Consider the following 27864-nt stretch of genomic DNA (forward strand, 5'->3'; position numbering starts at 1 on the left):
AGGCCGGGAGCCGTCATGAGCACCGCGGCGCCACGCCCAACACTAGCCCCGCCTGCACCGCAGCAAAATTAACACCGCAGCGAAGGGGTTAATCGCATTCAATACATTTTTCCTAGGTTTAATCCCTTCTGACGAGATTTCAGGCATCAGGTAATCTAAAGACTGTACGTCAAATCTGCATTTGGATAGTTCTGCTGTCAACATATGCTCGCAATATTAACCTGCACTGTACTATCATGGATACCTTTAGTCTCTTCTACATGATCAGGATGTCGTCCTGGAAAAAACGACTCCAGGAATACCCACAAACAATTTATGCATGAGCTTCTGAAACACGGCAGCTGCCGAAGCTAGCTCAAAAGGCATGCGTATAAAATGATAACATCCTGGGGGCGTCATAAAAGTAGTTAGGCTTTTGCTATCCTCATGTAATATTAGCTGGTGGTAAGCCGATGACAAATCTACCACCAAAAACCATTTCATATTCTTAGAGAGTGACATCATCTCATTATTCTTTGGAAGATGGAACTTCTCTACAACAATGGTCTAATTCAGGCTTCTCATATCGATACATAAACAGATCTTCCCATTCGCCTTGCGTGCGATAACCATGGGAGCGACCCATTCAGACATCACCCTCTTCAATGATACTACCCTCCAATTAAGTCTTTAATTCCTTTTTAACTTCTTCTCTAAGAACCCATGGAATATCACTAGACCTGTGAAACTTGGGTTTGGCATCCTTCTTCATCCTTCTTTAGGTCAATTTTATATACAAATTCTTTCAATCTTCCGATCTTTCCCGAAAATATTTCAGGAAATTTCTCTTTAAACCTCCGGTTATAGAGGTCTTTCTGGTCCAACACATGAACTTATTCAGGAATATTAGGATCCAATATGATGTTCAGATTTCTAACCATCCCAAAACCGTTGGTCCCTCAAGGGCAACATACAATTTCCCAAAGGCTGACCTTCCTTTGAATTCAAAATTCAGTTCCCTGTACCCCACAAGAGAGATTTTTTCATCCGTAAAACTTTCTGGTGCTACAACTGGTGGTAACAAGGATGGCCCAAGTACTACTGCAAACTTCTTATCCCACTGATCATTATCTTCAATAGTATAGGAGACCCAGAATCAGCTACAATGAGCATCTCAACACTGCCAAAACATATGGAACACACCGGTTTACGCTTACATGGTAAATTCAAAAGAGTCACATTGTCTGTAATACCCAGAACACAATCTCCCATTTTAGAAGGATGTTCTCCGTTGGATGTGTCAGAACCAGAACATTCTTCATCACAAGCAACCAAGGATACCTTCTTTCTACCACCTTTACTCAATCTAAAAAATTTGGCATAGTGTCCAACCAAACCACATTTACCACATTTCTGTTTTTTTGCTGGACACCACTTACTGTAGGCCAAATGATCTTTACTTCCACACCTGTAGCATTTTAAATCTTTATTTTTCCATTTTTTGAATAATGGATTTATTCTTAGCTTTACTACTCACTTTCTGACAGTAACCGTCTCATCATCTTTAAGTACCCCTGATGCTGCCTTTGCACACTTGTTCGTGATCTCAACCTTCTTGACCAGTGCAACGACCTCTGATAATTGTGCCTCACCAGAAACCCACAACCGCTTTTGGACGTGCTCATGCTTTACATACATAATGATTTGGTCACAAACAAGTTCATAATGCAAAGGTCAAAATCTGGCTAATTATTTTAAATCTGAAACAAATTCTTCAACTTGTGGTGATCAATGGCAATACACACAGAAGTGAAGTAATAGGCATCTAAATCTTCTCACGCATGAAGAAAAACATCAGAATCTCTAGAAGGACAAATTGTTTTTTCGAGTTGTACACCTTGAGACCTTGGGGACCTAAAGAATGTAACAAGATTTTTTTTCTTCCTTACTTGCGATACCTCCTCTTCCCCTTCCGCTAATGCATCCAGAGAGTTTAAAAATATTCCCTCCATTCTTGCCACTTTATGGGGGGGATCACCAGTAGTAGCAAGAAAAGACTGTAGGAGTGTCAAAGAATAAGTTTGGGATGCACACATAGTAAAGTAGAGGGAGAAAGAAGGGAAAAAACTCATAGAATCATTCAGAAAGATGAAGGTGAGTCTGAAGGAAGAATCTAAATGTAACACACAGGATCAGCTGATTACGATCTGTAATAAGACAAGTAAAAATACCTCTCAAAAGGGTGTGCCTGTCACAGTAAAAGACAAGCTAATGAGCAAAGACTGGAATACCGCAAACTATCACAATAGCCTGTAAACGATACATAAAAACTCAGAAGTACCTTGCACAAGGGAATACCTGTCACCGTGAAATGGCAGGCTGCTGCTAAATGAAGACAAGCGGTGTGCCTGTCACCGATGACTAATAACAACGTGTTCCTATATCAATGGAATGGCAGGTAATTGCACATCGATAACAAGCGGTGTGCCAGTCACCGATGACTCATACCCAGCTGTAGCACAAAGGAGGTGTTGCTCTGGCAGCAATGGAAAAGATGACCAAATCAAAATGGTGCCCAGCACATAGCGTGCTGACTTCAGCGATCTGCCACAGAACACTGCTGTGCTTTCTGGTAGGCTGCTGGAACAGACATGGCGTACACGGCGTGTGGAGTCAGCTGAGAGCAGATACAGCATGTGAGGAAGAATGACAGAGAAGGGCACCAACAGTCTCGCAAAGCACGTGAGCAGCCCGTGCCAAATTCGTCTGGGCAACAAAGTACAAAGTATGAATAATACCAACAAAGGTTAAGAAATGCCCTTCCCCTCCTCAGGGAGATACGTGGGGGAGCTGAACTTCCAGTAAAAGCAGTATTCACAACTTTGCAGAGTCCTTCAGCCCCTAGACAGGAGATTACAGACAATGTACATGAATGACGAGGGTTGTAGCACTCAGTGGGTTCGTAGACCAAGCGTTGCCAAAATTGTTAAGAACTCAGGAACCATCTTGAGGATAAACAAGGTTTCTTTATTAAGTAATTTTGCCAACTGAGGTAAGCACATCTAACCTGACCAACTGCAACTCTCCAATTGTTCACCGATGACACTATAACATTCAACAGTGACATATATACATCCCAACTGTATTCCAACTCCATCAACTGAAGCAAAATTGAACAAAGCCTTTGAAATCCCTGAGAATTCTAAAACAGGAGACAAGTCAATAAGCCTTTGGAGTCACTTAGTTCTGGGGATGTAGATTCAGGTCCAGTCCTTCTCACTGCCAGGCAAGGGCAGGCACATCAGAGCAGAAGTCCAGCAAATCCAGCAAAGTCCAGCAGAGTGTCAGTTCTTTCAGCAGTGCAGCAGTCCTTCTTCCTGGCAGAGTTGGTGGTGTCAAGGGTCCAGTACCTATACCCAGTTGTGCCTTTGAAGTGGGGGGGACTTCAAAGAGAGGCCTTTGAAGTCCACAAGGTCCATGACTTCCTGCCTTGGCTTGACTCACTACAGGGGGTATGCAACTCTTTGTGTGGGGACAGGCACAGCCCTATTCAGGTGCAAATGTCAGCTCCTCCCTCCTATCTTGCTTAGGAAGGACATTCAGCCTGCAGTGGTGAATGGCACACCTCAGCTCTCTTTGTGTGTGACTGTCTTGAGGGAAAGCACAAAGCCCAGATGTCACCCACTCTAGGTGTGTATTCAGAGACAGGCAGAGGCACAGAATGGTTAAAGTAAGAAAATGGCAACTTTCTAAAAGTTGCATTTTCAGGCTTACAATTTAAAATCCAAATTCACCATAAGCTGTGATTTTAAATTGTGAGTCCAGAGACACCAAACTTGAAGTATTTATAATGTCCCCATTGTGAATTACACTTATACTTATGAGCGGCAATCCCAATGTTTACCTATGGGCAAGGTAGGCCATGCAGTAGTGAAAAGTGAATTTAAGAGTTTTTCACTACCTGGACTTGTAAGCTTAAAAGTACATGTCCAACTTTTTTATTAGACTGCGCCCTGGCTTTAGGGACTTTCCAGGGCCTACCTTAGGGGTGGCTTATATGTATTAAAAAGGAAGGTTTGGACCTGGCAAGTTATTTAACTTGCCAGGTCAAAATGCAAGTTTAAATTGCGATTCTCCTATTAAAATGCCTAGAGAATCTAGATTTCAATAAAGACACGGAGGCTCACATTATGCAATGACTTTTAATTGCAGTTTTAAGCAGCCGCATAAGTCACAATACAAAGGTTCCAAAAGAACATTGTGATAAACTAAGAGATATAACATAGCAACCATCTGCCTCTTTTAAATCAGGCGAAAAGAAGATCCAGTAGAAAGGAGAGAACCCGAAACGAAATCCAAAGGAGAGCTGAAGAAGGCAACCAGCCAATGAGCAATCCACCAATGTATCTCAGGTAGAAGGATTATCTGAAAAGAAAGAAGGCAATGAAAAATTGTGTCCAAAGGGACAAAGTAATCACAAAACATGTCATGGGAAAACATTGAACACTTTAAATAACATCAAAAATAACATGTTTAAATAACATGTCAATGTAAGCAAATTGTAAAGAACATGAGCAATCAGGTTATACATGAGAATAATAATGAAACACCAAATACCAAACAGGGAATGGGATGGGTGGGATAATGTGAGCCTTCGTGTCTTTAATGAAATCTAGATTCTCTAGGCATGTTAATAGGAGAATCGCAATTTCATTACAAGAACGGAGGCTACATTATGCATGTTGGTAGCCATGTAAAACTACAGTAGACATGTGTTCAATTGGTTTACAATAGTGCCTTGCGAAGGTACCAGCATTAGACCAGTCGACAGCTTTAAGAATATCATCCAACCTACCTCCGTACCAAAGAGACTTACTTGCCATAGCACCTCTGAGAGAATGAACTTGAAACTTGGTTATATCGATACCCGCTAGAGGCATAGCGGTTTTAATCCATCTAGCAATTGAAGTGGAGGAAATGGCCTTGTGAGTTTAAACGAAGGAAAAAAGAAGCTGATTCTCATCAATAGGCCACAGGTTAGACATTGTCTGATCATAAGCCTTCATACATTCAACCACACAGAGTTTCGGACAAGGATCGAAACGAGGATAGAAGATTGAGTCAGACATGGTCTTGGTTCTTCTGTATATCTCAAATTTGACTCCAAACAAGTTATACGATCTGTTAGAGATCTCCAGAGCCTTAACGTCACACTCAGGCTCTGCAATGGCAGGCCTGAGACATGTTTTAAAGGAGTACGGAAGTGCTGCAGGCCCACTGGTAGCTATTAATTTACATGCTGTGGACACATGTAGTGCACGCTTCTAGGGACTTCCAAGTAAATTAAATATGGCAACTGTGGATAAGCCAATGTTACCTTGTTTTAGGGAAAGAACACCTGCACTTTAGCACTTGTCAGCAGTGGCAAAATGCCCAGATTCCAAAAGCCAGCAAAACAGGAGGTCAGTAAGCAATAAACGTCAGGGGAAACTACGCCAAGGATATCAAGTTTAACAGTATATATATACATTACCTACTGCCAGTAGGTAGTTATAATAAGGAACTAGTTTCCATAGGAAAAGTGTATTTGTTTTGCTAATACATTTGGCACCCTTTGACAAATCTTCACGAAATTTTCAAAATTAGTTTGCACTCACTTCGGGTACTGTTTGTAAAGTTTTAGGGGGATTCATACACCTGGGACAGAGAAAAAAGGGGGTGTCCCAAAATGTGTTTCCCCATGCAATTTCCTGTAGGGATTTTGAACATGACTACAACCCGAACTGCTGAACGGTATTACACCAAATTTAGCGGAAAGCTAGATCTTAGTTCAAAAACATATTTTTTTGTAACTTGGTGTAAATCTGTTTAGTATTTTTGCAGTTATGAAAGTAAAAAAGATTTATGTATAAATCCCATGCGCCCCCCCCCCCTCCTAGAGCCATTAATGGCCTTAGGGGACCCCATTTCTCAGGGGAGGCTCCATTTATGTCCCAGGGTAACACACCTGGACATAGCAGTTTCCCTACCCACACTGGCACAGACAGGGAAACCTATGTTTGCTCTTGCATGGCGGGAGCAATTTCAAAGCGCCCGCCAAGCAAGAGCAAATACGCATTCTGCTACCAGCTGGCGGGAGCATGAAAAATGCTCCTGACAGTTGAGAGCAGAATTCAGATCTGTTTCCCTGACCGCAGTGATACAGGCAGGGAAACTGATGTGAATATTGCTTCCACCCACAGGAAGCCCCATTTTTAGCTGCTCCCTGTGGGCAGGAGCAATGATGTCTCCCTCTGGATGTGGGGAGCCAGCTGGGATTGCGGGGGCCTTGGGGCCTTCCAGCAGCCCCCAACGAGGACATGGTGGGTGCCCTGGTTGGGCACCAGGACTCCCACTCTTTATTGTCCGGGCCTGGGGGATGGGGTCCCTGGGGCTGAAATTGGCCTGGGGAGGGGGGTTGAGCGTCCCCCATCAATTATTGACCAGGCCCTAGAGGATGAGGTCCCTGAAGCCAATATCGGCCCTGGGAGGGGAATGTGTGCCCCCTCCCGCTTTAATCATTGGCCCAGCTCTGGGGGTGGGGTCCTTGGGGCTGATATCTGGCCAGGGAGGGGGTGCTGCACAGCCCCTTTCCCTTTAGTAATTGGCTGAGCCCTGGGAAATGTGGTCCAAAGGGCTTAAAGCAGCCTGGGGAGGGTGGAGTTGCTTGGCCCCCCTCCCCTTTTAATTATTGTCTGGGTCACTTGGGGTTGCAGTCTGAGAACCGGAATTGTCCCAGGAGGGGCACTGTGTACCCCTCCATATTTTATTAAGGCCAGGCCCCAGCGATGGGGTCACCTCAGCTGAACTTGGCCCAGGGAAGGGGGCTGCGTGCCCCCCTCCCCGATAAATGTAATGATGGGCTTCATAGGATTGGGTCCCGGGCCAAATACGGCCGGGAGGGGGCTATGTACCACCTCCCTTAATAAAATGCACTGAGGTCTCCGGGACCAATATCAGCCCAGGGAGTGGGACACGTACCCCCTACAAAATGTGGCAGGCCCTGCGGAATGGGGTACTTTGGGGCTAAAAGCAGCTGGTTAAGGTAAGTAGTAACATCTCAGATTTTTCCAAATGTATTAATTTCATGGTAAAGATTCATATCTGATAGTTCATGTATTATGGAACAGTGATTCATCCTCAGATGTTTAACAAATAAGAGAATGATGTCTACATATGTTGATATCAACAGAGAAGTAGGGAACTCTATCTGACTGTGTGCATGATGTTCCCACACTCAACAGGCCACTGTCTCTCCTGCAGTTTCAAATAATAAAGGGGGGAGGAGGTAACCCTGCTGGGGTCCACTGTATAACCTAAAAGGACATTTAAATGTTCCAGTTATTCCTACCTTAGCTGTAGGGCCTGATTACAACAGACCAACCAGTCAAATGGTATCCCTGGCCCCTCCAGCGTAACACAGTTCTCTGAAAGGGTGACTTTAAAGATCTGCATCAAGAAACGCATCAAGAAACAGTGAGAGACACCTTCAAGCTCCAGATTCAGATAGGGGATCAAACCAATTAAAAAACATAGCCTATACAACATCACCCCAGCATGGACAATGCCTGTCTGATATGGTAGTACAAATCTCCCTCAGAGGAATACGTCTGTTGACTACAACACAATACATGATTTTACTGTCTAAATTGATGAGCAATAAAGGTCTATAATGCTGACATAGAGAGGGTTCCTTGACAGGCTTTGCCAATGTCATAATCACTTCAATAGTGTTGGAGGGGAGTGTCCTTTCGGAGCCTCTTGGTAAATCACCAACGTGTGTGGGACAATTCGGTCTTTATATGCTTTCAGTTGTCAGGTCATCTATTCCAGGTGCCTTTTCATTTCTAAGTCTATCAATGACCACCTTAATTTCAACAAACATAAGGGTTTCAGATCAGAGCTGTCTATGCTGGAAGTTAAAAAGGAGACTGGAAGACCGGTGGAAATCATTAAGCAAGTAACATATCAGGACTGGTCTAAAATTGACAACCAGGCGTTCAAGGAAAAACTCCAAATATCCTATCCCACGTTTGACGATAATAGTAACATAGCCTGTAAACAATTTAACGAGTGGATAGACAAGGCAGTCAATTCGACTGTCCCTCAAAAAAAGGTAACCTTGAAAAGAAAAACCCCATCACAACCTTGGTTCTCAGACGCGCTAAAAACACAAAAACAAAAGTGTAGAAGAGCAGAGAAAAAATGGAGAACCAACTATGACGCCCACCTCAGACAAGAATATAAAGTCACCTTAAACAATTATAAAAAACTAATAATAGAAGAAAAAAGTAGATACTTCACCAATAAGATTGAGTCAAAAAACTCCAGCAAAACTCTTTTTGACACTGTCAAAAAACTTTCAAAGTTCGAAAACAATAACCAGGAAGCACTGTCATCAAAATTTTGCAATATACTAGGTGACTTCTTTGTTAATAAAGTCTCATCAGTATATAACTCCTTCAAAAATCAGAACAACGTAACCATGGAAAAGGACATATCACACTCAATAAACTCAGAAACCCAACAAGACCAAACATCAGCTTTTAGATTTATACCCCCTACAGCCAAGCAGATCCAGAAAGAAATCCTCACTACCAACTCAGGTAGCCCAACGGACCCCTGTCCACCCCGAATTATGCAGGTTTGCTCCATTGAACTAAGCCTGGTCTTGGAAAAATTATTTTCCAAAATTATCAACACCAACATCTTCCCAGAGGACTGGAAAATGATATCCATTAGGCCACTGTTAAAGAAACCCAATCTGGACTGTGAAAGTCCCAACAACTATAGACCCATAGCCAGGATCCCTTTTGCTGCTAAAATTCTGGAGAAGCTGCTAAATAAACAACTATCTCAACATCTGATGGACGGAGACTGGCTGGACCATTCTCAATTTGGTTTCCGGCCAGAACACGGGACGGAGACAGCCTTGATCACAGCAGTAGAGGAACTCAGGACAATAATGGATAATGGATCGAAGGCCGCACTGATATTACTTGACTTATCAGCGGCCTTCGATACGTTCAGCCACGAAATTCTCATAACACAGCTAAAAACAGCAAACATACATGAGACAACCTGCGCTCTTATAGCCTCTTACCTGGAGAACAGAACATTCTCAGTTGAAGCAGGAGAAGCGAAATCTAATCTGTTCAGCCTACCATGTGGAGTCCCACAGGAATCATCAATGAGCCCCACTCTTTTTAATTTATATGTAGCTCCACTTGCGCAAATAATAAGGAACGACGGCTTCACCCCTATATCCTACGCCGACAACACCCAAATTGTGGTGTCAATAAGTAAGGAGGTACAAGACACAGCAGAAAAATTCCAACGCTGTATGACAAAAATTAGCCAATGGATGAAAACGAATTGCTTGAAATTAAACGGCGATAAGAGTGAAGTCCTGATACTAGGAGGAGACACAAACATATGGTCACCTCTATGGTGGCCTGCAGATATGAGAAGATGCCCAGAGTCGTCGGAAAAAGTGAAAAACCTAGGAATAATGTTAGATACTAACCTTTCATTTGATGCTCAAGCAAGCAAACTAGCTTCATCACTTTGGTACATCCTGAAAATTATTAAAAAGATTTTACCTTACATACCGCATGACTCACGCAAAACAGTGGTGACGGCATTGGCCTTGTCCAGACTGGACTACGGAAATGGCCTATATGTCGGAGCAAGGAAGAAAATTCTCCTTAAGTTGCAACGCCTTCAGAACGCAGCAGCGAGGCTGATACTGGAAATACCAAAGTTTGAAAAAGTAAGCCACAAACTAAAAAGTTTGCACTGGCTCCCAATTGCAAGCAGGATAAAATCCAAGTCACTATGCTTGGCATACAAAGCAATAAATGGAACTGGATCAAAATTTCTAAAAACACACCTGCAACTGTATGAGCCAAATAGACTTCTGAGATCCGGCCAAATGAAACTCTTAAAGGTACCCAGATTCAGAAGAACAAATTGGGGAGGTAGAAGCTTCCTGGTACAGACGGCAAAAACATGGAACCAACTACCGCTAGACTTAAAAATCAGTCCATCCCTGAAATCCTTTAGAAAGGGAGTCAAAACATGGCTCTTCGCTAAACAGCTCTAATTATACATCTTAATGAGTCAGTGGGAATCTCAGCGCCAAGACGCCTTCGGGCATTCGCGCGCTATATAAATTGAAAAATCAAATCAAATCAAATCATATGATTTTCATTTCCCCAAGCAAGTGTGATAGTGTTAGTATAGTTTTCAATTTAAGTATCCAAGTACACTGTAGAAGCATGTTCATAGCAATGAGTGAAGAATAGCAGTATTGTTTGCATCATCCTTGACAGCCATGGCGATAGGAGCTATATCAAAGTTCATTCTGCAGGTTCACTTATCTTTTCCATGTAGGGGATGTTAATGAAGTGTTGAACTCTGCCAAAATCGTATTATTTGCATTATTTGTTGTTAGGAAGCACTAGACTTGGTGCTCAGAATAAAACAGAGGCAATGTACTTTTTAGGTTTCGCCTCGCCGAAAGCTGCGCAGCAGACGTTCGCGCAGGGCGAAATCTTATGTCTAGAGATGTGTACTCATGTCCCGCCCCTCTGTTCCATTGGCTAGCTCCATAAATGGAGGCTAGCCATTGGAACAGAGATCGGTCAGTCATGGCCGGAGCAGATTCGTGGGCGTTCCGGCCATTTTTACTCATCCCGCCCCCTTGCGATCGTCATGCGGCGGTGGGCGGTGTTTATTATTTTTATTTTTACAGCTTTGTTTTCCACCATCTCGGAAGTGTCCTTTGAAGGGGTGGGTTGCGCGATGTCCAGCTGTCCGTTCCCGCCCCCCCTCCCACTGTCCGTGTGCCCGTTCCTGCCCCCCTCCCGCTGTCCATGTGCCTGTTCCTGCCCCCCTCCCGCTGTTCGTGTTCCCGCCCCCCTCCCGCTGTCCGTTCCGCCCCCCCTCCTGCTGTCCATGTGCCCGTAGGTGCTTGTTATGCTGCTCTGGCAAAAAACAATCCGCTGATGCCTTGGTAATCTGGTGCCGTCAACAGCCCTCGAGGTAAAAAGTCGGGTTGGCACAAAATCAAAGAAGTGAAGCAAAACCAGTGCGCTATTTGTTTAGGGGTGTGGGAAGTTTTGACTCAATCCTGTGAAGCTTCCTTAAAAATTACGCAACCTTTCTGAGGCTGGTAAGTGATAAATTGCTGAAAATAAGAATCCTAAATAGCAGGGTTTGTAGGATAAAAACAAACCGAAGCAAGCATTTAGTGGGAGAGATTTTTTGTAAAATGCATTTTGTTGCAAAATAATTCTTCTGCGAGCAAGGTTATGCAAACTTCGCACAACGTTGTAACTTTAACGATGTGCAAAGTTTGTAGACTGTGGGGCAACGTAAGTATCGCCCTCCCCTGGATTGTGACGAAGCGAAGGCAAAGTACAGGCAGTTGGTGATCTGAAGTCAGAAAGGCAAATCTCGGCGTGAGCTCGAGCGCTGAGAGCACCTTCAGTGAGCACGTGGCTGGTGAAAGGGAGAAACTAGCAACGTGAGGCAGGCAGTTGGTGCAGAAATGTGGGTCTGCTCGTAGGTCTAGACTCTAGAATCTACTCTAGACAGACCATGTGTTTATTCAAAATAAGGAACTTTGAATTTGACTGTAGGCTAGACGCCTGAAACAGACCCCATGGTTAGGCATAGGCAGTAACTAATCTACGCCTTTAACGAATGTGCTTCAGAGGCCTGTGTAATCAGTATATTATACGTCATATTGTTACTGTGCACGCGAAGTTGCCACTTCATATGATGCGAGCCATAACGTGTAGGTTGGAAGTTTTTGTTATGTCACTTGTTTTTCCATATTATTAATTAAATGCTGTTGGACGTGGCCCTTCTGGCAGGTCCCCCCCTGAAGTTTTGTGCTTGTTATATGTGACCTGGGACTGGTGATCCCCCTTCTGAGTGTGTGTGTGTGGTGAGAGAGACCTGCCTCCCATAGGAATGCATGGGGAATGTATGTGGCTCTGGTAGTCCCTGATGCGTGGGGCGTGCCGGGTCGAGTTTGGTATGTGTGCGCTCGTGAGGTTGAATGCTACAAGATGATGTATGCGGCATGTGGGTGACTAGAAGGGAAGTGCCACTTCTAGACCTTGGTGCATGTGTGCAGTAGGTGTGCTGACGTATGATTGGCTGAAGCCGGCTGGGCCTTCCCCCACCAGGCTGGCTCCACCCCCTAGGGTGCGTCCAGTGTCCCTGGCCTGGCCAGTAACATGAAATTCCTTATAACCAGTTCTGGCTGGTTCTCTCCCTGCCTGCCCCTTTGGAGACAAAGGAAGCTCCTGTATAAAAGGAGGGTGGGCCCTCTTCTCTCTCTCTTCTCTTCTTCTTCCTGCTTGGGACCCTGCCAGGGTCGTGCTGCTGCTTGGGCTCAGGGAAGGGCGTGCCTCCCTGGGCCCTGCTCTGCTCCTGAACTACGGACTTCCTATGGACTCTGCTTTCCATGCCACTAGCCCTGGGGAGCGCTTTCCTGCTGTCCTAGCGCCTTGGGCGCTTCCTCAATGCTTCTAGCGCTCGGGAGCGCTCTCCTGCCGGCCTAGCGCCTTGGGGCGCTTCATTTATGTTTCTAGCGCTGGGAGCGCTATCTTTCACCAGCCGGTGCCACCCGGCAATTGCCCGATCGTGTGAGGGGCCCGAGCCCCCAGCGAGTGCCTACCTCGCTTGCCCCCGCCCTTGCTGTAATTATCGAGGGAGCCCACTCCTCGTTAGTCCCCCCGGTGTTCACCGCCGCAGCCCGGGAACCCTCGTGAGGCCCGCCCCCGGGCCGCGCTCTGATTGGCTGATGACGTTCCCCCGGGCCGCGCTCTGATTGGCCGGCGGCCCGGGGAGCTGTGGAGGCGGAGGAGAGAGAACCGAGCAGTGCAGGGGGCAGCGGGAGCCGACTCCGTGCCCCTGCGTCCCCCAACAGAAGTGCCGCTTCCCCCCGGGGCCCCCCAGGAGCGAACAGGAGCCCCGGAGAGCGAGGAGGGACCGGCGCGACCGGAGCGGTGAGTGCTGCAGGAGGGGAGGCGGGGCGTCAGAGCACATTGCCGGTGCTCGCCCCTCCCCTCCCGCGTGGGCACACATGTGCATAGAGGCCCGCGGGGCCCCCAGTGATGCCGGGTCCCCCGAGGGGGACCCCACCTGTCCGCAACTTCCTCCCTGAGCCCCGTGAGGCTCCGTCACGGCCCCTGGGGCCCCCATTGATGCCGGGTCCCCCGAGGGGGATCCCGCCTGGCCATCCCTGGTCCCCTGAGCCCCGAGAGGCTCCATCTGCACACTCTCCCCCGAGCCCCGAGGAGGCTCCAACGTGTCCTGGCCCCCTGAGCCCCGAGAGACTCCATCTAAATTCCCTGGGCCCCGAGGAGGCTCCACCCCGGGCCCATTTGCCCTGAGCCCCGAGGAGGCTCCACCATGTGTCTCTGGCCCGCTGAGCCCGCGAGGCTCTGCCCAGTGTTCCTGAGCCCGAGTGGCTCCAGCTATAATCCCTGAGCCCCGAGAGGCTCCACCACGTGTCCCTGACCCTGCCGAGCCTGCGAGAGGCTGCACCATTGCCCCCCTGTCCCCCTGAGCCTGCAAGGCTACGTCCAAGTCCCCCAACGGCCCAGCACTTCGTGGGCCGCTGCCACGTTTAGGTTTGCCCCGGGCCCCTTGCAGCCCACTCTGGACATCGAGACTCTAGAGCGCCCTTGCCCCAGGAAGGCCATCTGGCCTAGGGGGCGCTACTGACTATTATCAAAGTAATGCTAAGAATTCTTATGTGTTGCCCTGCTGATGGGGGCCTCTGTTGTGTTATGTACCTTGTATGTAAATATCAAAAAAGGACTAGCTAGGTTGTGTTTTACCAATGGAGACTCAGTACGTATGACGGCAAACCATTTGGTTTGGTTGTTAAGCCCTCACCCACCGACCTAGTCGGTGGCATGCTTCATCATCGGGCCCACCACAGTAACGCCGAATGCGTCCCGGGTGTGCTTCGACTCCAGATTACTGAGGAGCTGGTATACTTCTCTGAGTGTGCTGTGAGGGGGTGTATAAGAAAGTGAATTTAAAAGCTATGCTGTAGGTCCCAGTGCCCGAGGGTATACAGAACTTTAATAGCTGGGCCCACGCTAGCGTATAAAAAGGCAAGCGGACGCGATGGAGCAGGTTATGAACTCCCGCGTCCTATGTGGTCGACATGTTTCAGCCAGGCCTTTTCTTGGTATAAAACTGGCTTTCCTCAGGACCAATGAGAGTGTGGGTGAAAAAAATTAATATTAAGTGAAGTGTTTAAAAATGTGTCGCACACGCTAAGGTGCTATACGTGTGTGGAGGGGGGTTCCCTCCGCTTTACTGTACACAAAACATAAAGGACGAAGACAGACGTACATGGTAAAGTCAGGTAAATATTAATTACCAAAAACACAACGTCCTGCCGGCAAGTTAAAGGTGAGTGAACGACCTCTATCGGCGGGAGTATAACGTGGCCATGAAAATGTATGGCGACAGTGTAAATAAAGGGCGTTTCTTAAGCGAAGTGAAAGTGGTGGACTAAACAGCGGGAGATAGTCAATGAGTGAGAATGGGTAATTCTGTTTCCTCACACATGCTATTTGCTGTTAAAGCCTCAAAGGTCACCAAGCAGGGAAGAGCGGACCCTAAAAATTTATAGGGAGGCAGGGGTTAGAACCTGTAGGGAGAGAGGGTGGCTTACCTACTTCGACGTGAAGGTTGGATCTCAGTACTTACGAGATTACCGGCCTCCGTGCTCCATGAACCTGTAGTCCTGCTGCGGTGTCCCGAGTGAGTTGAGATCAAGAGCACTCTGGTATTTATACTCGTCCTGGAGGGGCGGTACCTGCAGAGGGGTGGAGCAAGGGGTGTAGCTGCGCATGTGGAAAGAACAGTGTCAAGTGCTCATGGGCTACGCATGCGCAGAAGTGTGTAATTGTTTATTTAGAAAAAGTAGCATAGCACAGAGGGACAGGGCCACGAGTCCAGACGGAAACAGGACTCAGCAATTCAGTGAATTCCATGGTATGGAATCGTTAAGTCCAATCAAGTGGGTGGAAAGGCGGTAAATCCACCGTTGTTCCTTGGTGTGAAGGGTTCTTTGATCGCAGTTGTCGAATTTCTCGATGACTGTCCACGTGAAATCGTTAGGGGTATGGTTGTGTGACAGAAAATGTTCTGTTAGTTTGCTGATATTTTTGCCGCACCTCATAGTGCTCCTGTGTTCGGTCATTCTTGTCCTTACTTTTCTGGTCGTCGTCCCGACGTATCTTAGGCCACAATGACACGTTATTAAGTACACCAGGTTAGTAGAATTGCAATTGGTGAACTGCCGTTGTGTCCATACTTTGCCATCTTCGAGATTGAGGGTTTTGGATGGAGTGGTCAGATGGCAGACACTGCAATTGTTGCAAGGTTGGTGTCCAGTCAATTTGGGCAGCCCCCATGCATTGAGTATAGTGTTGTCTGAGGGACTTTGGATTTTTCTGGGTCTTGTCGAGACCAACTGGTCCCTTAAGTTTTTAGCTCTCTTGAAGGCAAAGCGAGGAAGATCCCACTTTCTGGTACCAGAGTTGATTATTTTCCAGTTCTTCTTGATGATACTGGACACCTGATTAGAGGCCGTATTGTACGTTGTAACGCAGGTCATCACAGGAGGTTCCATTGGTTTCGGTATGGTTTCCAGGAGTGCATCCCTGTTCAAGTTACGTGCTCGTTTACAGGTTTTTGAGATGATTCTTGTAGGATACCCACGGTCTTCCAGTTTGTGGACCAAGGCTCCGGACTGTGATTTGTAGTCTTGGATGTTACTGCAATTGCGCCTTATTCTTAAAAACTGGCCAAACGGGAGGTTTTCTCTGAGAGGCCTAGGGTGGAAACTGTCAAAGCGCAGCAAGGAGTTACGCGAGGTGGGTTTGTAGTAGGTGGTGGTACTTAAACCATTGTTCTGTGCTTTGATGTTGAGGTCCAGAAAAGCCAATTCAGTGTGACTGCTCGTGCATGTAAAGCGCAAGTAAGCATCCCGATCGTTAATCCACGTTAGGAACTGCTTCAGGGTGTCTTCGTTGCCCTCCCATATGATGAAGATGTCGTCAATGTAACGACGCCAGGTGATTATGTTGGCCGAATATGGGTTGGTGGGGGACTCGATGTGGCTGCGTTCGAAGTGGTGAACGTACAGACCGGCCACGCTCGGGGCAAAAACACTCCCCATCGAGGTTCCATTGGTCTGGAGGTAAAATTTTCCTTCATACTCGAAGTAATTATCCTTGAGGGCCAGTGCCGCACACTCAAGAATAAATTTGCGTGGGGTGCGATGTTGCCACGTTGTTTCCATTAGGACATCATGTAGAACTTGCAGGGTAGCATCCTGGGGTAAGCTTGTGTACAAACTTTCGATATCCAGTCCGACCAGGAGCTGAGAGTCGGGATTGAATGGCATGTCTTTAATGACATTCAGTAGATGTTTAGTATCCTGGATGTAGGATGGTGTTTTTTGTACAAGGGGATTGAGAAAAAAGTCGCAGAAGCGTGAGAGTGGTTCGAGCAGAGATTGGATGCCCGACACTATGGGTCTCCCTGGTGGCGGGTTTACACCTTTATGTACCTTAGGTAAGGTGTAAAAATACGGTACCCTCGCGTTCTTGGTGCAAAGATAATCGCCCTCCTGTTTGGAGATGTATTCTGCATCAACAGCCTCTTTGACGGTTCGGTTGATTTTCAGTTGGAGTTCCTCAGTGGGGTCTTTATTCAGAAGTTTATAGTTTCGAGTGTCACTCAATAAGCGACAACATTCCTTGTCGTAGTCACATTTGTTCATGATCACAATCCCTCCTCCTTTATCTGCAGGCTTTATGATGCGGGTCGAGTCATTTTGTAGATGTTTAATGATCTCGCGTTCTTGGAAGGAGAAGTTGTTGAACTTGTTTCCTGGTTGTAATTTATCTATTTCTGCATAGACGGCATTTTCGAAAGTGATAATTTCCACAGGTATGCTTGTCGGTGGCGGAGTGAAGGTGGATTTCACTTTCAAACCGGTTTCATTTATGTTTTCTTGATTGTCATCCTGTTTTTCTTGCTTTTCAAAAAATGCTTTCAGTTTTAATTTGCGGAAAAATTCAGCAAGCTCCACATGCAGTTTGAATGTGTCAAGACGAGTGGTAGGAACAAAGGAGAGGCCTTTATTGAGGACAGCAGTTTCCTCGTTGGTTAGGGGTAAGTCTGAAATATTGAACACCAGAGGGTTATCCAATCGGGGTTCGGTTACTTGCTGGGCCCCGCTTGTTCCCGGGATTTGTTCCGGGTGTTCGAGCTGACCGGGTCTTCTTCCGTTTCCCAATGTACCCGTTGTCCGGGATTTCTTCTCTTGCCGCGTGATCTGCGGCCCTGGCCTAAAAAAGGATACCGTTGGTTTTGGTTGTTTTGAAAATATGGCATCTGTCCTGGGGCATACATTGGAGGGTATCCAAAATATGGAGGCATGGGACCAAAAGGAGGAGGGCCGAAATTATGTTGTTGTGGGGGTCCTTGCCAAGGTTGTGGCCAGTTTTGGCCTCTACGTCCCCTTCCTCTTGTATTGTTCGAGCCCGTGCTGGACCCACTTGAGACGGAGCTGTTGTCATCAGAGTTATCTTGACCTTTAGTCGGTGCAGTGTAATCGTCATCGGCATAGGGGTATGTTTTCGAATAACTGAACCTTTTCAGGTCCTTTTCAAACTTTTTCATTTTGGTTTGTGTTAAGTATTCATTGTACTCAGAAATCTCACGGTTCTGATCCTCAAGTTTTTTCTTGTAACCAGTAAGAGTGGTCTTGAAATGTGTCTCTGATGCCTGGATTTCAATGATTATGGAGTCAGATAGGCGTTTAGCAGTTTTGATGATGAGTACCAGCCAATCTCTGGTGCAGTGCCACGCTATTTGGGCCCAGTCCTTCCTGAAGGTGACATCATCCAGGAAGATCCTGGGGGCGTTGGTAACTAGCAAGCCCCTTGGTGCTGTATTGGTTCGTAGGTATTGAGCGAGGACGATGCCATGTAGGATCGTGCGAATCCTGTTCCGTTTTTTCTCAGTGAGAGCGTCCCAATCTGAAGTCTGTGCTACGGTAGAAGCTGTAGAGAAATCTGCCTGGAGTGACGGGTCTGAGAGGATTTCACTGATGTCATCCTCCGTGTAGGTTAGGCCAAAGTTTTGCGCCATGGTGTTAAGGTGTTAATATATCTCTCGCAGCTGTGCGCTGCCAAGTATCAGCAAATCAAAACGGAGAGAGAGGACTAGATAAGCCAGTCCGAATCCCCAATTTAATATGTAAATATCAAAAAAGGACTAGCTAGGTTGTGTTTTACCAATGGAGACTCAGTACGTATGACGGCAAACCATTTGGTTTGGTTGTTAAGCCCTCACCCACCGACCTAGTCGGTGGCATGCTTCATCATCGGGCCCACCACAGTAACGCCGAATGCGTCCCGGGTGTGCTTCGACTCCAGATTACTGAGGAGCTGGTATACTTCTCTGAGTGTGCTGTGAGGGGGTGTATAAGAAAGTGAATTTAAAAGCTATGCTGTAGGTCCCAGTGCCCGAGGGTATACAGAACTTTAATAGCTGGGCCCACGCTAGCGTATAAAAAGGCAAGCGGACGCGATGGAGCAGGTTATGAACTCCCGCGTCCTATGTGGTCGACATGTTTCAGCCAGGCCTTTTCTTGGTATAAAACTGGCTTTCCTCAGGACCAATGAGAGTGTGGGTGAAAAAAATTAATATTAAGTGAAGTGTTTAAAAATGTGTCGCACACGCTAAGGTGCTATACGTGTGTGGAGGGGGGTTCCCTCCGCTTTACTGTACACAAAACATAAAGGACGAAGACAGACGTACATGGTAAAGTCAGGTAAATATTAATTACCAAAAACACAACGTCCTGCCGGCAAGTTAAAGGTGAGTGAACGACCTCTATCGGCGGGAGTATAACGTGGCCATGAAAATGTATGGCGACAGTGTAAATAAAGGGCGTTTCTTAAGCGAAGTGAAAGTGGTGGACTAAACAGCGGGAGATAGTCAATGAGTGAGAATGGGTAATTCTGTTTCCTCACACATGCTATTTGCTGTTAAAGCCTCAAAGGTCACCAAGCAGGGAAGAGCGGACCCTAAAAATTTATAGGGAGGCAGGGGTTAGAACCTGTAGGGAGAGAGGGTGGCTTACCTACTTCGACGTGAAGGTTGGATCTCAGTACTTACGAGATTACCGGCCTCCGTGCTCCATGAACCTGTAGTCCTGCTGCGGTGTCCCGAGTGAGTTGAGATCAAGAGCACTCTGGTATTTATACTCGTCCTGGAGGGGCGGTACCTGCAGAGGGGTGGAGCAAGGGGTGTAGCTGCGCATGTGGAAAGAACAGTGTCAAGTGCTCATGGGCTACGCATGCGCAGAAGTGTGTAATTGTTTATTTAGAAAAAGTAGCATAGCACAGAGGGACAGGGCCACGAGTCCAGACGGAAACAGGACTCAGCAATTCAGTGAATTCCATGGTATGGAATCGTTAAGTCCAATCAAGTGGGTGGAAAGGCGGTAAATCCACCGTTGTTCCTTGGTGTGAAGGGTTCTTTCATCGCAGTTGTCGAATTTCTCGATGACTGTCCACGTGAAATCGTTAGGGGTATGGTTGTGTGACAGAAAATGTTCTGTTAGTTTGCTGATATTTTTGCCGCACCTCATAGTGCGACCCGACGTATCTTAGGCCACAATGACACGTTATTAAGTACACCAGGTTAGTAGAATTGCAATTGGTGAACTGCCGTTGTGTCCATACTTTGCCATCTTCGAGATTGAGGGTTTTGGATGGAGTGGTCAGATGGCAGACACTGCAATTGTTGCAAGGTTGGTGTCCAGTCAATTTGGGCAGCCCCCATGCATTGAGTATAGTGTTGTCTGAGGGACTTTGGATTTTTCTGGGTCTTGTCGAGACCAACTGGTCCCTTAAGTTTTTAGCTCTCTTGAAGGCAAAGCGAGGAAGATCCCACTTTCTGGTACCAGAGTTGATTATTTTCCAGTTCTTCTTGATGATACTGGACACCTGAGGTGTCCAGTATCATCAAGAAGAACTGGAAAATAATCAACTCTGGTACCAGAAAGTGGGATCTTCCTCGCTTTGCCTTCAAGAGAGCTAAAAACTTAAGGGACCAGTTGGTCTCGACAAGACCCAGAAAAATCCAAAGTCCCTCAGACAACACTATACTCAATGCATGGGGGCTGCCCAAATTGACTGGACACCAACCTTGCAACAATTGCAGTGTCTGCCATCTGACCACTCCATCCAAAACCCTCAATCTCGAAGATGGCAAAGTATGGACACAACGGCAGTTCACCAATTGCAATTCTACTAACCTGGTGTACTTAATAACGTGTCATTGTGGCCTAAGATACGTCGGGACGACGACCAGAAAAGTAAGGACAAGAATGACCGAACACAGGAGCACTATGAGGTGCGGCAAAAATATCAGCAAACTAACAGAACATTTTCTGTCACACAACCATACCCCTAACGATTTCACGTGGACAGTCATCGAGAAATTCGACAACTGCGATGAAAGAACCCTTCACACCAAGGAACAACGGTGGATTTACCGCCTTTCCACCCACTTGATTGGACTTAACGATTCCATACCATGGAATTCACTGAATTGCTGAGTCCTGTTTCCGTCTGGACTCGTGGCCCTGTCCCTCTGTGCTATGCTACTTTTTCTAAATAAACAATTACACACTTCTGCGCATGCGTAGCCCATGAGCACTTGACACTGTTCTTTCCACATGCGCAGCTACACCCCTTGCTCCACCCCTCTGCAGGTACCGCCCCTCCAGGACGAGTATAAATACCAGAGTGCTCTTGATCTCAACTCACTCGGGACACCGCAGCAGGACTACAGGTTCATGGAGCACGGAGGCCGGTAATCTCGTAAGTACTGAGATCCAACCTTCACGTCGAAGTAGGTAAGCCACCCTCTCTCCCTACAGGTTCTAACCCCTGCCTCCCTATAAATTTTTAGGGTCCGCTCTTCCCTGCTTGGTGACCTTTGAGGCTTTAACAGCAAATAGCATGTGTGAGGAAACAGAATTACCCATTCTCACTCATTGACTATCTCCCGCTGTTTAGTCCACCACTTTCACTTCGCTTAAGAAACGCCCTTTATTTACACTGTCGCCATACATTTTCATGGCCACGTTATACTCCCGCCGATAGAGGTCGTTCACTCACCTTTAACTTGCCGGCAGGACGTTGTGTTTTTGGTAATTAATATTTACCTGACTTTACCATGTACGTCTGTCTTCGTCCTTTATGTTTTGTGTACAGTAAAGCGGAGGGAACCCCCCTCCACACACGTATAGCACCTTAGCGTGTGCGACACATTTTTAAACACTTCACTTAATATTAATTTTTTTCACCCACACTCTCATTGGTCCTGAGGAAAGCCAGTTTTATACCAAGAAAAGGCCTGGCTGAAACATGTCGACCACATAGGACGCGGGAGTTCATAACCTGCTCCATCGCGTCCGCTTGCCTTTTTATACGCTAGCGTGGGCCCAGCTATTAAAGTTCTGTATACCCTCGGGCACTGGGACCTACAGCATAGCTTTTAAATTCACTTTCTTATACACCCCCTCACAGCACACTCAGAGAAGTATACCAGCTCCTCAGTAATCTGGAGTCGAAGCACACCCGGGACGCATTCGGCGTTACTGTGGTGGGCCCGATGATGAAGCATGCCACCGACTAGGTCGGTGGGTGAGGGCTTAACAACCAAACCAAATGGTTTGCCGTCATACGTACTGAGTCTCCATTGGTAAAACACAACCTAGCTAGTCCTTTTTTGATATTTACATATTAAATTGGGGATTCGGACTGGCTTATCTAGTCCTCTCTCTCCGTTTTGATTTGCTGGTGTTATGTACCTTGCCATTCCTTCCCTCCTGTATAACCTTGCCTCATGTATGTCTATACTGGTTAGAGTGAGTTCTATTGCTAGTTCCATGAGACCCCGGGGCGTGACGTATTCTAATGCTAATCTCCTGGTGATTATGTGTTCTAGTCCTAGTCCGAGGAAGCTCCCAGTGGATATGTGTTCTAATGCTAGATCCATCATGTGCATACCCCTGGCAGGGGCCCCTTGGCCCTGCCCTGTACCTTTTCCCTTGTAACCCTTGCCGTGCCTCGAGCCCATTGTAAAGTGTATGTTCCTAGGTGTCCTTCGTAATACAAAGACTATTTTCATATATATACTTGGTGTGGAGTTCCTTTTGTGGGGGGCCCGGGATGTTGTTGTTGGTGGGTGCGTGCGCAAATGCTTCACACATGTCCTCCGAGATAGGCCTGGCTGCTCGCGCCGCGTTACCTAGATGGGTGAGCAGGGGGTCGACTTTACATAGGAGTGGCGGTCTCTGACTGGCTGGGGTGCAAGTCCTGGCCGGCCGGGGGTCCCATTTCCTACAAATGCAATGGCTGCCATGGATACTGTCCTAAGCTAGCAGAGCAGATTGTGTATCCGCATCGTGGGTTTCCTTGGGTGAGAGAGAGAGATAGAGCCTTGTGAGCCGTGGGGTTTTCACCCTTCCCCAGCAAGCGCACCCTTCTTTAACTATATGCTAAACGTGACCTCTGAAACATGTTGGAGCAGTGATCAAATGCATAATGGTCGATCACGTGCCGACAGCGGCACTATCCAACACGACACCCCTTTCCCCAGCACACAGTGGCACACGATAAGACGGGCCGACTACCTGGATACCAATGTACGGAGCAGCACTTGCTACCACCCTCTGCTACAATGCACAGGCCGCAATAAATTGAACAAACATTCACTTTGTGCCAGAACTGCAATGGAAAAGTTTGGAAAATTATAGCCTGGACTGCCTAAATGTGCTGTAAATACCATACTAATTGCAGTGGTGCCCTATAAACAGTGATACCAGGGCCAGACTGGCCGTAGCGGGCATCAGGCGTTTTCTCGGGAGGCTGGAAGGGTGGGGACCGCTTTGGTGGGGGGTCGGGGGGGGGGGCTGGTTTCGCAGCAGTGCTGCAATTATGGGCGCCCAGTAACAAAAGCAGAAGTGTTGGGTGACTGCAGAGTGCTAGGGAGTGCAGAGTGCTAGGGAGTGCAGAGTGACTGCAGAGTTCTAGGGAGTGCTAGGGAGTGCGGAGTGGCTAGGGAGTGCTAGGGAGTGCAGAGTGACTGCAGAGTGATAGGGAGTGCAGAGTGTTAGGGAGTGCAGAGTGACTGCAGAGTGCTAGGGAGTGCGGAGTGGCTAGGGAGTGCTAGGGAGTGCAGAGTGACTAGGGGGTGTTAGGGAGTGCAGAGTGACTAGGGAGTGCTAGGGAGTACAGAGTGACTAGGGAGTGCTAGGGAGTGCAGAGTGACTGCAGAGTGCTAGGGAGTGCAGAGTGCTAGGGAGTGCAGAGCGACTAGGGAGGGCTAGGGAGTGCTAGGGAGTGCAGAGTGACTAGGGAGTGCTAGGGAGTGCAGAGTGACTAGGGAGTGCTAGGGAGTACAGAGTGACTAGGAAGTGCTAGGGAGTGCAGAGTGACTGCAGAGTGCTAGGGAGTGCTAGGGAGTGCAGAGTGCCTAGGGAGTGCAGAGTGACTAGGGAGTGCAGAGTGACTAGGGAGTGCTAGGGAGTGCAGAGTGACTAGGGAGTGCAGAGTGCTAGGGAGTGCTAGGGGGTGCAGAGTGACTAGGGAGTGCTAGGGAGTGCAGAGTTACCGCAGAGTGCTAGGGAGTGCTAGGGAGTGCAGAGTGACTGCAGAGTGCTAGGGAGTGCAGAGTGACTATGGAATGCTAGGGAGTGCTAGGGGGTGCAGAGTGACTGTAGAGTGCTAGAGAGAGCTAGGGAGTGCTAGGGAGTGCAGAGTGACTAGGGAGTGCAGAGTGACTAGGGAGTGCGGAGTGGCTAGGGTGTACTAGGGTGTGCAGAGTGACTGCAGAGTGCTAGGGAGTGCAGAGTGCTAGGGAGTGCAGAGTGACTGCAGAGTGCTAGGGAGTGCTAGAGAGTGCGGAGTGGCTAGGGAGTGCTAGGGAGTGCAGAGTGACTGCAGAGTGCTAGGGAGTGCGGAGTGACTGCAGAGTGCTAGGGAGTGCAGAGTGACTGCAGAGTGCTAGGGAGTGCAGAGTGGCTAGGGAGTGCAAGGGAGTGCAGAGTGACTAGGGAGTGACTAGGGAGTGCTAGGGAGTGCAGAGTGAGTAGGGAGTGCTAGGGAGTACAGAGTGACTAGGGAGTGCTAGGGAGTGCAGAGTGACTGCAGAGTGCTAGGGAGTGCTAGGGAGTGCAGAGTGACTACAGAGTGCTAGGGAGTGCAGAGTGACTAGGGAGTGCTAGAGAGTGCAGAGTGACTGCAAAGTGCTAGGGAGTGCAGAGTGACTAGGGAGTGCAGAGTGACTAGGGAGTGCTAGGGAGTGCAGAGTGACTAGGGAGTGCAGATTGCTAGGGAGTGCTAGGGGGTGCAGAGTGACTAGGGAGTGCAGAGTGACTAGGGAGTGCTAGGGAGTGCAGAGTTACTGCAAAGTGCTAGGGAGTGCTAGGGAGTGCAGAGTGACTGCAGAGTGCTAGGGAGTGCAGAGTGACTAGGGAGTGCTAGGGAGTGCAGAGTGACTGTGAAGTGCTAGGGAGAGCTAGGGAGTGCAGAGTGACTAGGGAGTGCAGAGTGACTAGGGAGTGCGGAGTGGCTAGGGAGTACTAGGGAGTGCAGAGTGACTGCAGAGTGCTAGGGAGTGCAGAGTGCTAGGGAGTGCAGAGTGACTGCAGAGTGCTAGGGAGTGCAAAGTGACTGCAGTGTGCTAGGGAGTGCGGAGTGGCTAGGGAGTGCAAGAGAGTGCAGAGTGACTAGGGAGTGACTAGGGAGTGCTAGGGAGTGCAGAGTGAGTAGGGAGTGCTAGGGAGTACAGAGTGACTAGGGAGTGCTAGGGAGTGCAGAGTGACTGCAGAGTGCTAGGGAGTGCAGAGTGCTAGGGAGTGCAGAGTGACTAGGGAGGGCTAGGGAGTGCTTGGGAGTGCAGAGTGACTAGGGAGTGCTAGTGAGTGCAGAGTGACTAGGGAGTGCTAGGGAGTACAGAGTGACTAGGGAGTGCTAGGGAGTGCAGAGTGACTGCAGAGTGCTAGGAAGTGCTAGGGAGTGCGGAGTGGCTAGGGAGTGCTCGGGAGTGCAGAGGTGCTAGGGAGTGCAGAGTGACTAGGAAGTGCTAGGGAGTACTAGGGAGTGCAGAGTGACTAGGGACTGCTAGGGAGTGCAGAGTGACTGCAGAGTGCTAGGGAGTGCTAGGGAGTGCAGAGTGACTAGGGAGTCCTAGGGAGTGCAGAGTGACTAGGGAGTGCTAGGGAGTGCAGAGTGACTGCAGACTGCTAGGGAGAGCTAGGGGGTGCTAGGGAGTGCAGAGTGACTAGGGAGTGCTAGGGAGTGCAGAGTGACTAGGGAGTGCTAGGGAGTGCAGAGTGACTAGGAGGTGCTAGGGATTGCTAGGGAGTGCACAGTGCTAGGGAGTGCAGAGTGACTGCAGAGTGCTAGGGAGTGTTAGGGAATGCAGAGTGCTAGGGAGTGCAGAGTGACTGCAGAGTGCTAGGGAGTGCAGAGTGGCTAGGGAGTGCTAGGGAGTGCAGAGTGATTAGTGAGTGCAAGGAAGTGCAAGGGAGAGCTAAGGGGTGCTAGGGAGTGCAGAGTGACTAGGGAGTGCAGAGTGACTAGGGAGTTCTAGGGAGTGCAGAGTGACTAGGGAGTGCAGAGTGGTGAGTGCAGAGTGGTGAGTGCAGAGTGGTGAGTGCAGAGTGGTGAGTGCAGAGTAGTGAGTGCAGAGTGACTATGGAGTGCTAGGGAGTGGAGAGTGACTGCAGAGTGCTAGGGAGTGCTAGGGAGTGCAGAGTGACTGCAGAGTGCTAGGGAGTGCTAGACACTGCAGAGTGACTGCTAGGGAGTGCTAGGGAGTGCTAGGGATTGCAGAGTGACTGCAGAATGCTAGGGAGTGCGGGAGTGCAGAGTGACTGCAGAATGCTAGGGGGTGCAGAGTGACTAGGGAGTGCTAGGGAGTTCAGAGTGACTAGGACTGCTAGGGAGTGCAAGTATGTATGTATTGCGATTTATATAGCGCACGTATCACCCGAAGGCATCAAGGCGCTTGCCTTGGGAACCCGTCCTGGTATTCCCCTGTGAGAGAACCCCAGCAGGGTATCCACAAGGTGAAAGCCAGGCATCCCGCAGCGAGGGGCCGTAGTGGAGATTAAGCAAGCTATTGCCCAGAGTCGCAGAGTGTGAACCCGTGAGGCGAGTAGGCGCCGGAACGAGAATTATCGAGTCCGTGGAATTTTTTAGCCCAAGACCCGCCGAGGCGGGGAATTGAACTCTGGTCCAGGACCGATCTCAGCTTCCGTGTCTGCCACCTCTAACCCCTGAGCCACACTTCTCCACGCAAGGGAGTGCGAGGGAGTGCAGAGTGACTAGGGAGTGCAGAGTGACTAGGGAGTGCTAGGGAGTGCAGAGTGACTACGGAGTGCTAGAGAGTGCAGCGTGCTAGGGAGTGCAGAGTGCTAGGGAGTGCAGAGTGACTAGGGAGGGCTAGGGAGTGCTAGGGAGTGCAGAGTGACTAGGGAGGGCTAGGGAGTGCTAGGGAATGCAGAGTGACTAGGGAGTGCTATGGAGTGCTAGGGACTGCAGAGTGACTGCAGAGATTAAGCTAATGGCAATGTAAATGACAATGCCATTTATTTATCTGTTTTCAAAACCAACACATAAATACAAATGTTGTCATTTACATTGCCAATAGCTCTAACTTTTCCAAAGGCGAAGCCATTGCATTGTAAATGCTTGTTTTGTCTCTCACCACCCTCACCTGTATCTAAGTGCACAGAGATATGATGGCCAATAGTAAAAATAGATACAGAGAACTCAACCACTCCGACTCATCACTTCTCAGTAGAAGAGACGAGGATGCCTACAGGAAGTAATGAATATCTACAATACAAAGAGGCCCTGTCATTAAATTATTTTAAAACGTTTCTATGATTAACTGCAATATTCTATGACTACCCCTTTGTAATATATCTGTATTACCAACTCACTGTACTGTGAATTGAAACTGGTTATTCTCAAAGCTTAGCATACAAAGCATAGTTAATGTACAATATATAGACTTGTAGATGGTTAACAGTAAATTATGGGCATGTTTTTCATCGAGGAGCTCTGAGTAACACCATATAAACAATAAGAGTGAAGTTCGAGTTGTCTATGATGACACTCAGATTCTCAAGGTGAAAAACATGAGTGTAATTCACTTTTTACCCATCTATAATAGTATGTTATCTATGGCCCCGTAAATCATATGCCCCTGCTTTCAACTGCTATGCATGAGCAGAGGAGCAATATTGCAGCCATACATAACATGGCCTCTCCTCCCTGTCCTAAATGTAAGAAAAACACATTACCTTCGACCCTTAACCAATCCCACAACCTTCCCTGCCTGTCACAACAGACAAGCAGTGCTGGCTTGGAAGGCCTCTGAGAAGTAGCAAGAGTGGGTAAAACATTTTGTTATCAACTCTTCCTACACTGTAAAAGCGAGTTACCAGATTTAGAATCTTGAATATTCCTAGGGAAGTCATGCATAACATTTCTCCCTTTTGTTTGAAGAACTACCTCAAGCTGTGTCACTACGCACTCTAATAGAAGGCGAGTTATAGTTTCTATATAGCTCCTGGAGAACTGCAAAGTTTCTACAATTTTACTATTCTGTTTTCCATATTGCAGGCAATTTGTACGTAAATACCAGAAATCTAACTCCATGTGCAAAATAATTTTATATACATGTATATATGTC

General features: G+C 47.8%; 1 long non-coding RNA gene across 1 annotated transcript in view; it reads right to left on the reverse strand.

Moving 5' to 3' along the window:
• Positions 1-4173: 4173 nt before the first annotated feature.
• The window catches only part of LOC147712455 (uncharacterized), a 163906-nt gene continuing 140215 nt past the window's right edge, over positions 4174-27864 (reverse strand). Inside the window, exon 3 of the long non-coding RNA XR_015295752.1 lies at positions 4174-4404. This is a non-coding gene — a long non-coding RNA (uncharacterized LOC147712455). The remainder of the gene's footprint in view (positions 4405-27864) is intronic.

The sequence above is a fragment of the Lissotriton vulgaris genome, chromosome 5 (assembly GCF_964263255.1).
Source record: "Lissotriton vulgaris chromosome 5, aLisVul1.2, whole genome shotgun sequence".
In the NCBI taxonomy this organism is placed as follows: domain Eukaryota; kingdom Metazoa; phylum Chordata; class Amphibia; order Caudata; family Salamandridae; genus Lissotriton; species Lissotriton vulgaris.